The sequence below is a fragment of the Bos grunniens genome, chromosome 2 (genome assembly GCF_055505025.1).
Source record: "Bos grunniens cultivar Pamir isolate PY7600 chromosome 2, Bosgru_T2T1.0, whole genome shotgun sequence".
In the NCBI taxonomy this organism is placed as follows: domain Eukaryota; kingdom Metazoa; phylum Chordata; class Mammalia; order Artiodactyla; family Bovidae; genus Bos; species Bos grunniens.
The window spans coordinates 40,641,496-40,656,640 of NC_141166.1; the positions used below are offsets into that span (position 1 = coordinate 40,641,496).

General features: G+C 43.4%; 1 protein-coding gene across 3 annotated transcripts in view; it reads left to right on the forward strand.

Moving 5' to 3' along the window:
• The window catches only part of PLEKHM3 (pleckstrin homology domain containing M3), a 223,389-nt gene that overhangs the window by 135,397 nt on the left and 72,847 nt on the right, over positions 1-15,145 (forward strand). Inside the window, exon 7 of one of the 3 annotated variants that reach the window (XR_015143057.1) lies at positions 14,171-14,228. The exons of the other annotated variants lie outside the window; for them this stretch is intronic. The gene's annotated coding sequence lies outside the window, so the exon portion shown is untranslated. The remainder of the gene's footprint in view (positions 1-14,170; positions 14,229-15,145) is intronic. 3 annotated transcript variants of the gene reach the window in all.

Here is a 15,145-nt window from a genome sequence, read left to right on the forward strand (position 1 = left end):
AGGAAAAATTAGAAGGCTGATGGGGGCAGCTGTTCATACTGTTCTTTGTTTTTAAATTTCTGGCTAAATTCTAATAAACTATCAACACACTTTCTGGGATTTTAAATAGGATTCAATATCATTTGTGACAGCAGGAAAGATCTTTATAGCATAACCAATTAAAAAGTATAGAGTGCAGCCTCGGTCATTCAAAAAGCTATTGAAGCATTAATAAGCCTGGACTTCTGTAGCTGGGGAGCAGGTTTCTGTCACTCAGAAATGTTTTTTTTTTTTCCCCAGAGAGCTAGTCACTCACTTATTCCTAAGTGATGTCTGTTATGTGCCAGACAGTTACGTGCCATGTGCAGGGACAGGAAAGAAGAAACACAGTGTCTGCCCTCTTGGCAGGTGGGGGCTTCCTAGGTGGTGCTTATGGTAAAAAACCTGCCTGCCAGTGTAGGAGACATAAGAGACACAGGTTTGATCCCTCTGTCAGGAAGATTCCCTGGAGGAGGGCTTGGCACCTACTCCAGTATTTTTGCCTGGAGAATCCCATGGACAGAGGAGCCTGGCAGGCTACAGTCCATAGGGTCACAAAGAGTCGGGCATGACTGAAGTGACTTAGCATGCACACTGCACTCTGGGAGCACCAGCTCTCCCAGTTCCATCCTGGTCCACCAGCCTAACCAAGCCAGCCCACACTTTAAGGGAGGGAAGTATGGTTTCAGAACAGTGTTTTGTCGACTCCACTTCCTGCAGAGGCCAGGAAAGCGGCACCCATGCCCAAAGCAGGCCAAGGGTGAGACTGCAGGTCATGCTGAGAAGCCAGGGAGTGTCCCCTCTGAAGGGGACAGCTGTTCCTCTGAGCCCCAGAGCTGTCATCCCTTCCCTTTTTTCCAAGAGGAGCCGGAAATCTGTATTTTTATGTGAAATTTCTCAATATTTAAACACTCTGCAGGCCAAACAAAACACAGCTACTGGTTCTGACCCCTGCTTTATAAGAGAGAATGCCAGCTTTTGTTCCGTCAAACTAATGAATGCTCAATTATGGGAAGGAATTTGGAGCTTAGTGTTAGATTGTGCTCCTCCAAAGGCTGCACACCCCATTTCAAACCCTTGAGATACTCACTGACAGACTCGCAGAGGCTGACAGCTGGGCTCTGAAAGTGGACACGCAAAAGGAAGCAGGCAAGCTATTCCAGGTCACTTTGCAAGGTCAGGGCAGTAATGCAAACATTAGGAAGGCCGCAGACAGAGGTCAGGTGGCAGCCAGGAAGCCCTCCATTTCCTCGAACTGTTGGTTAATAAATCGTTTTCAAAAGTATCCCAGATTCCCCCCCTCCCTGGCACTGCTTTCTGAGGTGGAAAATTAAATAGAAATCAAAACTAAGATGGCTGTCAGGAAGTTTTAGGAGACCAGCAAGCCAGTGTGAGGCCAACAGGGGATGAAGTTTCTGCCTGGAGCAAAGGTCTCCAAAAGGGGGATGATACCTGACCTTAGGCATCGCAGAAGGGCTGAACAGTGCAGCGATTATACATGGAGCTTTGGAAACCAGCTGCCCACGTTCAGACGCGAACCCCAGACTCGCTTATGTGACCCTCGGCAAGTCACTTCACTTGGTGCCTCAAGGAGCAGTTCAGGAACTTCACTGGTGGTTCAGTGGTTAAGACTCTGCACTTCCACTACACAGGGGCATGGGTTCAATCCCTGGTCAGGAAACTAAGATCCTGGATGCTTCAGCCAAAATATTTTAAAACCTTTAAAAAAAAATTTTTTTTTAATTTAAAAAAATTTTAAGTAAAAAAAAGAAGAAGCAATTCATTTCTGAAGCAGGGATAGTAATTGTACCTACCCTGAAATGTGCTTATGAGGTTTAAAGAAGTTAATATGTACGACCTTAGAACTCTGCTTAACAGAGAGGGTTTAAGAGAGAGGAGATGTGCCCGTGGTACCCGTACTGGTATAGTGCTGCCTGGAGACGTGGACCTTTGTAAATGGCCCTCTGCAGCTTTCTTCAGTGGCACCACGACTCTGCATCTGTGGACACTAGACTGCAGTTGTGACAACATAAATAATGCCGGCTGCACCCTGAGTTCTGCCTCTCAGATTCTGCAGGGGGCTCTAGGCCACAGGTTCCTCCCATGTGGCAGCAGCTGCATGCATGCATGCTAAGTTGCTTCAGTCATGTCTGGCTCTTTTGACAACCCGACAGACTGTAGCCCGCTAGGCTTATCTGTCCATGGGATTCTCCAGGCAAGAATACTGGAGTGGGTTGCCGTTTCCTACTCCAGAGGATATTCCCGGGGATTGAACCCACATCTCCAATGTCTCCTGCATTGGCAGGTGAGTTCTTTACTACTGGGTCCACCTGGGAAGCAGAGTCACCATATGGAGCAGCACCTTGGTAGGGAAAGCTTCCTCCTGCCTCCAGGGCAGTCGTGGACCAGACCTCCCAAATGACCCCATAAGGGGGATTGCACCTGGATAGCCCTCCATCCCACCTCTTTCTCCCAGGCAGCAAGATCTCCCCAAGGCTCTGCTGGAGCAAGTCAGGTATTACCCTGCCACCCTTGCCACCTTCGTTAGCCTTGCTAAGAGACTTTCCAGGCTTCAACCAGAAGGTGGGTGTTGCTTTCCAGATAAAGGTGGGCACCTTCAGCACCTGTCTCTGAAGAATGCATGCCCTTTTGGTGGGCTGTGCAGAGATTATCTTTTCAATGTTAACAAAAAGCATTCTGTTAAGTTTTATAGAGCCATGGAATACACATTTTGTGTGCTAAAAAAAAAGTCTGTGCTATTTCTGCAGCTATAGAAGGGAGGAGCTTGCTAGACTGAAATGTTGGCAGAAACAAAGGGAACCCATGTTCTTTCCCACGTGCAATTATAGTTTTACTTGCTTGTAAAGCACACAGGTTTGCAATACGTTCTTCCATGCAGTATGGGAGAGGCCCTGCTGTGAGAGTAATTGGCTTTCTAGCTTCCTTTAACACTGAGGTGGAAGGGAGCTGGACTGAAGGGTCTTTACTCCGAGAATTAACTGATGTTGAATTGTGTTGAAATGCTCTGCATCTCCCTGAACCCATGTGTTCTATCAAGTCTTAGTGAGGAATGGAAACACAGCTTACCTCTGAAAATATCTCCATCCTTATCACTTCTCATAGCTTATAAAATCCAAGTTTCTTTTCTTTAACAGATTTTTAACTTAACCCTCATAGGGATTATTCTCAACCTTGTTAACCCTCGGGTTAAACCTATACGGCATCTTTAAATGACAAATTCATACACTACATCCAACTTTGGACCACTTTTTTCTCGGACTTTGGCTTTGTACTATCTCTGTTCCCAAGAGGAGAATCACAGGTGTTATTTGGATAAAAACCACCTTGATCACCTCACTTCTTGAGTCCTGAGTTTCCTCACTTGTGAAGTGAAAAGGTTGAATTAAGAATTTTTACAGCCCCTTCCAGCCCTACGGCCCTGGTTCTATGATTTTAGGATCCTCGAGAAGCAATTAAATTGTGGAAGCCACTCTACCTGTACCTACTTTCTGAGGTTTCCCAGTTAGTCTGTGTAAAACAACCAAGCTCAGGGCATAGCCAGAAACCTGGAGGAGAGCCAGCTCTCAGCTCCTTCAGTTCTAAGCAACAAATGGCAGGATTTCCATATGCCAAAGGTCAACTGGTATTTCAACTTTTTGTCATTAAATAGAAGTTCTAAGCATTTTCACAAATACAATCTAAATGACAGCTTTCAAAAATAAGTCAAATATACTAATTTTTGTATATACCTTTGTCGTTGTTTAGTCGCTAAGTCATGTCTGACTCTTTGCAACCCCATGGACTGAATGAAGTACACCAGTACTGTCCTTCACCACCTCGGAAAGTTTGTTCAAACTCATGTACATTGATTTGATGATGCCATCCAACCATCTCGTCTTCTGTCACCCCCTTGTCCTCCAACCTTCAATCTTTCCCAGCATAAGGGTCTTTTCCAGTGAGTTGGCTGTTCGCATCAGGTGGCCAATGTATTGGAGCTTCAGCTGCATTATCAGTTTTTCCAATGAATATGCAGGGTTGATTTCCTTTAGGATTGACTGGTGTGATCTCCTTGCTGTCCAGGGGACTCTTAAGAGTCTTCTCCAGCACCACAATTAGAAAGCATCAGTTCTTCAACAGATAAACTGTCTTCCTAATACCTTATAACCTACTGGCAATTAGAAATAATGCCCAGCATACAAAAGTTGGCCAATAAAAACATATGAAAGATAGTATGCCATTTAGTGGGTTTGCTCCTAAGATGGACAGCGTCGCTCAGGTTATCTGGTGATCAGTGGGTTGGTGTTTGGCAGGGCTAACAGCACAGAGCCCACTGCAGCTCAGACAATAAAAGGACAGGGCATTCATAAGGGAAGCTGTAGACCTGACAACAAGGCAGGATATTGTGAATGGATTCTTGGCTGGAGCAGAGGTCAAGGGTGCAGAGAAAGTCCCAGCAATAATGGATAATAAAACTACTGGTTGGAGTTTCCCCTTTTTCTCTTTTCTCTGCCTACTGCCTGCTGGAGGCAAGAACTCATCATCTGACAAGTGGAAGAAAGGGACTAGAAAGAGCCAGGATTCTCAACCTGAGGGCTTTGCTCCTGAGTGGTTAAGACACAGTCTCACTGAAGGCCAAGTGCTCATTCCACTGTCATGTCGCAGCAAGGAGAGAGAGAGGAACATTCAGGAAACCCACTATCCACAGTAATAACAGCAGCCTATCCTTTGAAAAGTGAAAGTGTTAGTTTCTCAGTCCTCTCTGACTCTTTGTAACCCATGGACTGTAGCCCACCAGGTTCCTCTGTCCATGGGATTCTCCGGGCAAGAATACTGGAATGGGTAGCCATTCCCTTCTCCAGGGGATCTTCCCAACCCAGAGACCAAACCCAGGTCTCTTGCATTGCAGGCAGATTCTTTACTGTCTGAGCCACCAGGGAAGCCTGTCCTTGCTTATACATATTAGGGTATCTCAGGCGGCACTAGTAGTAAAGAATCCACTTGCTAATGCAGGAGATGCAGGAGGCGTGGGTTTGATCCCTGGGTGGGGAGGATCCTCTGGAGGAGGAAATGACTACCCAGCTACCCACTCCAGTATTCTTGCCTGGAGAATTCCATAGAGAGAGGAGCCTGGCGGACTACAGTCCTTGGGGACACCAAGAGTCAAACATGACTGAGCACCTAGCACCAGCTCTTACCAAGTCACATTCTATCCCGGGCACTTAAAATCTTTGTAAAATAAGGAGGTTGTACTAATACTTAGATTAACAATAATTACTTTTTATTATATGCTGGGCTGCCCTTGTGGCTCAGCTGGTAAAGAATCTGCCTGTAGTGCGGGATACCTGAGCTCGATCCCTGGGTTGGAAAGATACCCTGAAGAAGGGAAAGGCTACCCTCTCCAGTATTCTGGCCTGGAGAATTCCATGGACTTTTTGTCTATGGGGTAGCAAAGAGTCAGACATGACTGCGCGACTTTCAGTTTCACTTTCAAGAGATGTTAGTTACTTTTGAGTGCTTACTTTAGGCCAAATCCTGTTCAAAATCTACGTGGATTAACTCATGTAATCCTCACAACAGCCCTCTAAGACAGGAGTATTATTATTCATCTTTTGCTAGTGGGATGAACTTGTCCAAATTCTCCTAGTTAAAGTAGAGGAGCAGGGGTTCAAACCCAGGCCGTCCTGTCTTTAGCACATACTCTTATTTTTGAAACTTTTTCAATTTTGTATGAAATTTTTCAGATTTATCAAGACAAAAATCAATAACTACTACCCACTAGCTACAGGAGTCCCTTCACTAAGGGCACGCACTCCAAGGCAGTACACTGTACCATCTGCTTCAAGTACTGACACTCTCTTATTTCTAAATGCAAACTGGTAGCGAGATCCCCCAGGTGGCAAGGCCAAGCCCCACCATTGCCAAAGCCCCACCAAGTCTTTCCAGTGGGTGGAGGGAGGGAATTCTAAGCAAAGGGGATGAGAATGAGGTGCCAGAGGGCCAGCACCATGTGTGGCAAGAGTCCCAGAGCCCAGGACACTTAGTGGAGACACTGGGATCGTAGTGGGCAGACCCAGTCCCCTGCCCAGCTTCCCCCACACGGGCCAGACCCCCTAACATGTTTGCATTCTGACCTCTGCCATGGTGGTCAAAATATCTCCATACTGTCCAACCCATTGACCTGTAGATGTCAAAAACAACGAGTTTCTAGAACACAGAAATGGATTATCCACAGAATATATTAACTTACAGTTCCAAAGGTAATGCAGGGCTAAATACATGTGGATTCTTTGTGCTATGAATTTGCTTTTTGCATTTCAAAAGTTTGGAGTTAACACATTCTACATTCAAAACCGGCTGACCCGTGTCGTGTGTGTTTTTGTATTTTACAGCTAGTCTGATTCCAAAAAGGACTTTTGTGGTTGAGCTCCTCTCTCTCCTCTTTCGTGTGTGTGTGTTTATAACTGTGACTAATTTTAATTCCCAGCCCTTTCCATTGGTTTGAATCATTGGCATATACACTTATCAAAGATGATTCTTTGCTGCTGGGGATCCTGAATGCCTGGAGTCCTGCGAATATCCCTCCTACCGAATGTGGTTAGGAAACCCAACTTGTCTAGAATTGCCTTTAGCCTCAAGGTTCTCTTCCCTTCAGCGACTGGAAAGATAGAGAGCAAAAATCTCTGATGCAGCTGACATTTTAGGTGTGTATATAATTTACCAAATTGTTGGCCACTCAGCTCTTAGTCAGTGGTCACGAAAGGAATTAGCAACCCTCCCCTGCTCCCCCAAAACCCCAAGAAGGAAGGGTGTTACTTGGCTTTGGCACAGGCCTGCTGGCACAGTGTCAGACAGCAGCACCACGGTGCATTTCGGCCACAGAAGACTTTGGGGTGGCAGAAAGGGCCAAAATAATTGTGGCATAAGTTGGCCAAGATATTAAGCAGATCTGAGTTTAATTTAACACAGAGATAACAGCTCTTTTTTGTTGTTTTGTTTTGTTTTGCAACTGGCTGCTGCTTTCTCTGTTTCCATGGGACTAAAGATTTCAGCCGGGAGTTAGTTCATAAGGGCATTAAAGCCCTTTCAAAGTGAGGCATGTAATGGTCTTTACACAGGCTTTCACATTTGGCTGGCCAAGATGGAGTAAGGATAAAAAGGCACATGGGGATCCGGGAGAAGCTGAAAATGGATCTTGAGGCTTGAATTCCTCCTATGAGTTTGCTTAAGCCACATTGCCTGAGCTTAGAATAGAGAGGCAGGCAGTCTGTCTCCTTGGGATAAGGAAGGATTTGGAACTCAGCGACTGTGAGGTCTTGGCCTCTACTGTGTTTTCTGGTTTGTTTTGTTAGCAGGGGCAAGTTATTCTAGTTTCTTGCTTCTGGGGTTTTCTTCTGCACACTTATAAGCTGAGTCTCCACCCCATGGATGGCAATGGGGTGAATGGAATGGGATAATGAAAGGGGTGGAGAGAGAAGTTGATTCAGCTGCTTAGGATGAGGGAGGCAAAGAAACTTCAAACCTCAGAGCTAGCTTCTGAGTCCATCAACGGTGGAGAGGAAAGGGGCACCCCCAAGGATGGAAGTGCCCCCAATCCAGAGAGAAGCTGGTCTCTCAGACAGTACTATGGCTAGTTCATTAGGAAAACCAGCTTAATGTCTGGATGGTGATTTTATTACCCATGAAAAGGTTAAGATGTAGTAGTTTATAGTATTTAGAAGAGTAATCCATGAAGTGTATTCACAAGTAATCAGATACACCTAAAAATGGTAAAATGGTAAAATTTATGCTCTCTATAGTTACCACAGTAAAAAAAAAAAAAAAAAGAATATTTTCAAATGATCATGAGCGTCTCAGGAAACTACTGGCACCCTTTGATTTATGGACTATATTTTACAACTTTTCAGGTATTTGTTAACTGTTAGAACTGTGATGCACTGAATTAAAATGCATATGACAAGACACACGTGCCAGTGGGTAGTGCGCTGAAAGAGATACATTTAGGAAGAAAGATCCACCCTTCACCTGCAGGATCTGGAGGAGCTGGCCCAATGGGGTGTCCTCATTCCCCAAGCTTCGAGCAGAAAGGGTAGTTTTATGATTCTTTACAAGACATGCTCCCCAAATAAAATGTCACCTGAGTTACTTAGCTCTTAGGCCTGTTCACAGGAACTTTTAAAGCAATCCATAAATAAGTGAAACCTTCTTAGTGGCTCAGACCATAAAGAGTCCGCCTGCAATTCAGGAGACCCAGGTTCAATCCCTAGGTCGGGAAGATCCCCTGGAGAAGGAAATGGCAACCCTGGCAATTCCTTCCTCCAGTATGCTTGCCTGGAAAATCCCATGGAGGGAGGAGCCTGGTGGGCTATAGTCCATGGGGTTGCAAAGAGTAGGACATGACTGAGCCACTAACTCTACTACTATAAGTGAAAGAGTCAACCTTGAATGCCATCTCTATCTTATATGCAAGAGGAAGTGCCCAGTAAACATCTGGTGAATTAATCAGTTATTAGAAGAGCAAGACAAGGATGAGAATGAACTCGAAGGGGGTTGTGCGTTACTACAGGCTGTTGTTGCATAGTGAGCCTTTGTGAACTGAAGACCTCACTAACATTTATCTTTTTTGTGTTTTAGCTTTGGGACTATTTGGTTCTGAGTTCAGACACCTGTCTGTGCAGTAAAGCTGTGAATAACCATGGCCTGTGGTGAGGCTGCGGCATGCCCTCTGCGTGTAGCCCAGTAGTTGAGAGCACAGAGGCTGGCAACAAGACAGCCTGGGTTTGCATCTTGTGATCTTGAGCAAGTCAGTTAAACAGTTATTAAAATGAGGATGATTAAAGTACCTCCCTCACAAGACGGCAAAGTTAAGCAAGTCACAAATACGTAAAGTGCTTAGAAGAATGCCTGGTGTATAGTGGATGCTCCACGGACACTGCTGTGGAAAGTCCCTCACCATAATATTAACAAGGTTCAGCAGGTTTATAACACTGATGAGCCTTTAGGCTGCGCCCTATGATGCCGGTGCTTCTTTATCTGGATTTTTTTAGTCTGACTAGCAATTCTAGCTGTCTGTGAATAGGAAGAACACCTTAACTGACAATAGAAATTCTGAAATGGTTCAGAGGGGATTCCCTCCCTGGACAATTTGACATTTATTTCAAATCTTACTTCCACCTCTACCACCAATCTCTTATAGTTTAGATGGCTTCAATTTCTTCATCTCTGACATGGATTATAATTTACCTTACATGGCTGATAAGGAAACTAATAAAGTATACATTGACATTTTACTGAGGTACCTTAGCGAATTATTAAGTGTAATAAAATGTTTTCAAGTGGCACAGCACTAATACTGGCATTAAAAAAATTACATTGAAAATAGTAGTCAACTTATTAATAACCATACTCTTTAAAGGCAGTATTATAAAGCTAAGTAACAATATCCCAATAGAAGAACCAAGAAAAAAAAAAAAAGACAGTATGTAGCCATTCTGATATAGAATGGAAATGCAAAATCAGAATTTGGTAGAGCGACACTGCTCGTGACCTTGCATTTAATGATGGCCTTTGCTGCTATCAGGTTGTATAGCATATTTTTTAATAGTAAATTACTTTATATGTAAGTGTGCACAAATATATATGCAAATATATATTATACACAGCCATATATTTAAGGAAATGGTCTCTTCTCCATAATTTGAAGATTCCTGGTAACTCCATTTTAATTTAATAACATACGTTCGCACTTGATCTTAACTACCTGCTTCCTCGGATGCCCTGTAATTTATACTGTTGACATTACCTTGTGACAGGAATTATGAGCACCACAGCCAGTTTGGGATCCTTAAAAAATGACTGAAAAATAAAGAAGAAAAAGCAGTCACCCATGAATGGGAAGGGTTGAGGGTGGCAGGAGAAGAGGAGGAAGGCAGCTTGTCCCAGGAATGGCCTTGGAAGTCGGAAAGGAGAGGGAGCTGGCCACCTCAGGACGTGTTATTTTTCCTGTGGCTTCTTGCTCCGCTCCACCCCCACCTCTTCCAGTCTGAGCGTTGAGTATAGTTGAATTTTCACCGCAGAACTTGGCTGGGTCTCCTCAGGGACTTTCTCTTTCCCATCTTTCCATAAATTATAGGTTTGCACATGAGAGCAGAACAGATGATTCCCATTATCTTTTGGGTTGGGTTAGGAATTTTTTTTTTTTTTTTGAAACCTCCTGCCCACTCTTAAATGTGTATCCTAGTTCAGGGAGGTGGAGCTTTTATTAACAGTGGCCCATCCACCAATGAATTGCCCCCCTCTTCTTTAATAGGATGGTTTTAAGCTGATTTCCTTGACCAGTGTGACTGTGATAATTTTCCTTGGCCTTTAAATACTCTCAGGAAGTCACTGCTCCAGGAAAACAGGACCTGTTGGAGCTGCTCACCCATATCCTGAGCACCTGGAACAGTGCCCAGCATTCTGCCGGCGCCCTGTGAATGAATATGAATATTTTGTTCCTTATTTTAGTGGTGGAGTGATATTTCTAAGGCGCTATTTACCCATTCAGATCATTGTAAAGGAATCAGACAGATTCAAAGGCGTTAATTTACACTAGCGTATAGAGGCAAGAATACACAGAGGAACTGTACAAAAAAGATCTTCACGACCCAGATAATCACAATGGTGTGACCACTCACCTAGAGCCAGACATCCTGGAGTGTGAAGTCAAGTGGGCCTTAGAAAGCATCACTATGAACAAAGCTAGTGGAGGTGATGGAATTCCAGTTGAGCTATTTCAAATCCTAAAAGATGATGCTGTGAAAGTGCTGCACTCAATATGCCAGCAAATTTGGAAAACTCAGCAGTGGCCACAGGACTGGAAAAGGGCAGTTTTCATTCTAGTCCCAAAGAAAGGCAATGCCAAAGCATGCTCAAACTACTGAACAATTGCACTCATCTCACAGGCTAGTAAAGTAACGCTCAAAATTCTTCAAGCCAGGCTTTAGCAATATGTGAACCATGAACTTCTAGATGTTCAAGCTGGTTTTAGAAAAGGCAGAGGAACCAGAGATCAAATTGCCAACATGCGCTGGATCATGGAAAAAGCAAGAGAGTTCCAGAAAAACATCTATTTCTGCTTTATTGACTATGCCAAAGCCTTTGACTGTGTGAATCACAATAAACTGTGAAAAATTCTTCAAGACATGGTAATACCAGACCACCTGACCTGCCTCTTGAGAAACCTGTGTACAGGTCAGGAAGCAACAGTTAGAACTGGACATGGAATAACAGACTGGATCCAAATAGGAAAAGGAGTACGTCAAGGCTGTATATTGTCACCCTGCTTATTTAACTTTTATGCAGAGTACATCATGAGAAACGCTGGGCTGGAAGAAGCACAGGCTGGAATAGAGATTGCCAGGGGAAATATCAATAACCTCAGATGTGCAGATGACACCACCCTTATGGCAGAAAGTAAAGAAGAACTAAAGGGCCTCTTGATGAAAGTGAAAGAAGAAAGTGAAAAAGTTGGCTTAAAGCTCAACATTCAGAAAACTAAGATCATTACATCTGGTCCCATCACTTCATGGGAAATAGATGGGGAAACAGTGGCAACAGTGTCAGACTATTTTGGGGGGCTCTAAAATCACTGCAGATGGTGACTGCAGCCATGAAATTAAAAGACGCTTACTCCTTGGAAGGGAAGTTATTACCAACCTAGATAGCATATTGAAAAGCAGAGACATACTTTGCCAACAAAGGTCCATCTAGTCAAGGCTATGGTTTTTCCAGTAGTCATGTATGGATGTGAGAGTTGGACTGTGAAGAAAGCTGAGCGCTGAAGAATTGATGCTTTTGAACTGTGGTGTTGGAGAAGACTCTTGAGAGTCCCTTGGACTGCAAGGAGATCCAACCAGTCCATTCCAAAGGAGATCAGTCCTGGATGTTCTTTGGAAGGAATGATGCTAAAGCTGAAAGTCCAATACTTTGGCCACCTCATGTGAAGAGTTGACTCATTGGAAAAGACTCTGATGCTGGGAGGGATTGAGGGCAAGAGGAGAAGTGGATGACAGATGAGGAGGTGGCTGGATGGCATCACCAACTCGATGGACATGAGTTTGGGTGAATTCCGGGAGTTGGTAATGGATGGGGAGGCCTGGCGTGCTGCAATTCATGGGGTCGCAAAGAGTCGGACACAACTGAGCAACTGAACTGAACTGATAGAGGCCATTTATAAGTTGGGTGTAGGGTTCACTGAAAGCTAGAGCCACTGCCAGTAGTTTAGGTTAATTGAGCTCTAGTCCTGGGCATTCTTTGATTATATACCCAGACCAGATGCAAATTCAGTAAACAAAGGGGAAGGGAATTCACTGCTTTGCACCTGAGCTTGGTGGTGGTGGTGGTTTAGTCACTAAGTTGTGTCCAGTTCTTGTGACCCCATGGACTGTAGCCTGCCAGACTCCTCTGTCCATGCGATTTTCCAAGCAAGAATTCTGGAGTGGGTTGCCATTTCCTTCTCCAGGGATCTTCCCCACCCAGGATTGAACCCATGTCTCCTGCATTGCAGGCAGATTCTTTACTGACTGAGGTACCAGGGAAGCCCTGCATCTGAGCTTATTCAGCTCTCTTTGGTTTCTTAAAGAACTCAAGCTAAGCTTCTAAAAGAAGTGCTAGGGAAAAGGTACAAAGGAAAATTAAAAGATGTGACCTAATTCCACTTCCAAAATTTGGAACATTCTATTACTTCTAGACTTAAAAGTAGAGTGAAGGAATTTTTCAAAAAAATATCCTTGATGGTAGGGAATGAAGAGAAGAAAGGGAAGATAGCATTTTTTAGGAAGAGTAGTTAATGTTTGATGCTGAATTCACTAGAAAAGTTGGGGGACCTGCCTGGAAGAGCATGGACATTGAGGATGACAACCTGGTCTCATCCGAAGAGAAGCCTTGCGAGGAAAGGGCTGTAGAGAAAAGGGAGGCAGGTTACAAATGGAGGATCATGACAGCAAAAAGGAAAAGCTGAGATGTTCAACTTGAGACCTTAGAGGAAGAAACAGCCAAAGTTGAGTGGAGGAGACGGGGAGAAAAAGATGCTACCAAGAACTATCTTGTAGCAATGGCAGAAACTGATCTACAGTGAACAAACTGGGGAAGATATTTTTAAAATCCAGCTCCTTTGAAGGAGACCTCCATCAAGTAGACCCATTAGAAGATCTAGAGATTAACTATAAATTTTCAATTTGACCTTATCTTGTAGTTTAATAAACTAAATATATACTTGTCCACTATCTCTTGCCCTAACCTTGACCAAGATCTACTAAATTAATACCCTCTCTTTCTACTTGACGGCCCTGGCAGTGCTGCTGTTCTCACTGTGCTAAATATAGTCCCAGGGACAAAAGGGATGAGACACATGAAAGGCAACAGCTTAGGATATGTTAATATATGTCTTTCTTGTTCAAGACCAACTAATCCATCTTAGGAGCCCCCTAGAACCCCTGCTTTTTGATGTTAGCTCATTTATTTGATGACTTGGTAATGAGTAAGTCCTTCTGAACTGTGTTTCGTAATATAAATTAAATCATAACATGTGAGGGTTAAATCCCCCCACTCTGAGGGTTCAATCCTACATTAATTCTACTGTTTACTCTAAATAGAGATGACATTAATTTCATACTTAGAAGCCTAGTATATTTTGATGGTCTTGTTTACCTAAGTAGTGACTTGCAGTTAAGATTCTGAAAGCCTTTCTCTGTGGTGTAATCTTTTTGTGTCAAATGCATTGTGTTCTATGCCTTAGAGGCAAAAATATATCATTCAGACTTGCTCTTGACCTAGAAAATGGGCCATGGAAGGAAACAAACCAAAGGAACAATGAGTTGCCTTAGATACATGTGTACCAAGTTATTCACTTTAATGCAAATTAGCAAAGGAATTGTCATTCTTATTCTCTAGCTATATGTTTTCTCCAGAAACATGTTACTGTATCACTAGAGGCCTGATATAGTCTAACAGATGCCTAGATGTTTTGGTATTCTCCAAGTGTAGGAGAATAAGAATAACTGTTAACATTTTTGAGCTCTTAATACCTGTCACTTACCATTCAAAGAATTCTACCTGTAGATACTAGTTTGACCCTCACAATGAAGTGGGTATTATTCTTATCCCCATTTCATAGATGAAGACCTAAGCAGAGAAGGCAAATGGCTTGCTGAAGGTTACCAGCTGGTACATGGGTAAGTCTCCAAATTTGAACCGAGTTAGCCATTGCTCTTAATTACTATATAAGGATACCTCTGATTCTATGGAACGTCTACCAAAATGATATTTACCCTCTGAGCCACCAGGGAAGCCCCATTAGTTGGTATAAGATATGCTTTTAGGCAGTACATGGTCATGGCATTAAATGACATTTCCTTGAGGTTGTATCAAGCAAAGTCTCATTCCAGTCCTGGGGGGACTTGAACCCCTAATACCTGTATATCTCCCTTTCAGAGTTATCGGGAAGTTCAGGGCCTTTCAGCAGTTAAGTTATCATGATTTTTTAAGGGATTCTGGCCATCCATTTATGGTATTCATATAAGACTGTCATTTTAAAATGTATTTACTTAAGCAAACAGTGACTCAATTGAAATTAATTAACAAAAGTGGAGATAGGAATCAAGACCATCCCCAAGAAAAAGAAATGCAAAAAAGCAAAATGGCTGTCTGAGGAGGCCTTACAAATAGCTGTGAAAAGAAGAGAAGCCAAAAGTAAAGGAGAAAAGGAAAGATATACCCATTTGAATGCAGAGTACCAAAGAATAGCAAGGAGAGAGAAGAAGGCCTTCCTCAGTGATCAATGCAAAGAAATAGAGGAAAACAACAGAATGGGAAAGACTAGAGATTTCTTCAAGAAAATTAGAGATACCAAGGGAACATTTCATGCAAAGATGGGTTCGATAAAGGACAGAAATGGTATGGACCTAACAGAAGCAGAAGATATTAAGAAAAGGTGGCAAGAATACACAGAAGAACTGTACAAAAAAGATCTTCATGACCCAGATAATCACGATGGTGTGATCACTCACACTCACCTAGAGCCAGACATCCTGGAATGTGAAATCAAGTGGGCCTTAGGAAGCATCACTACAAACAAAGTTAGTGGAGGTGA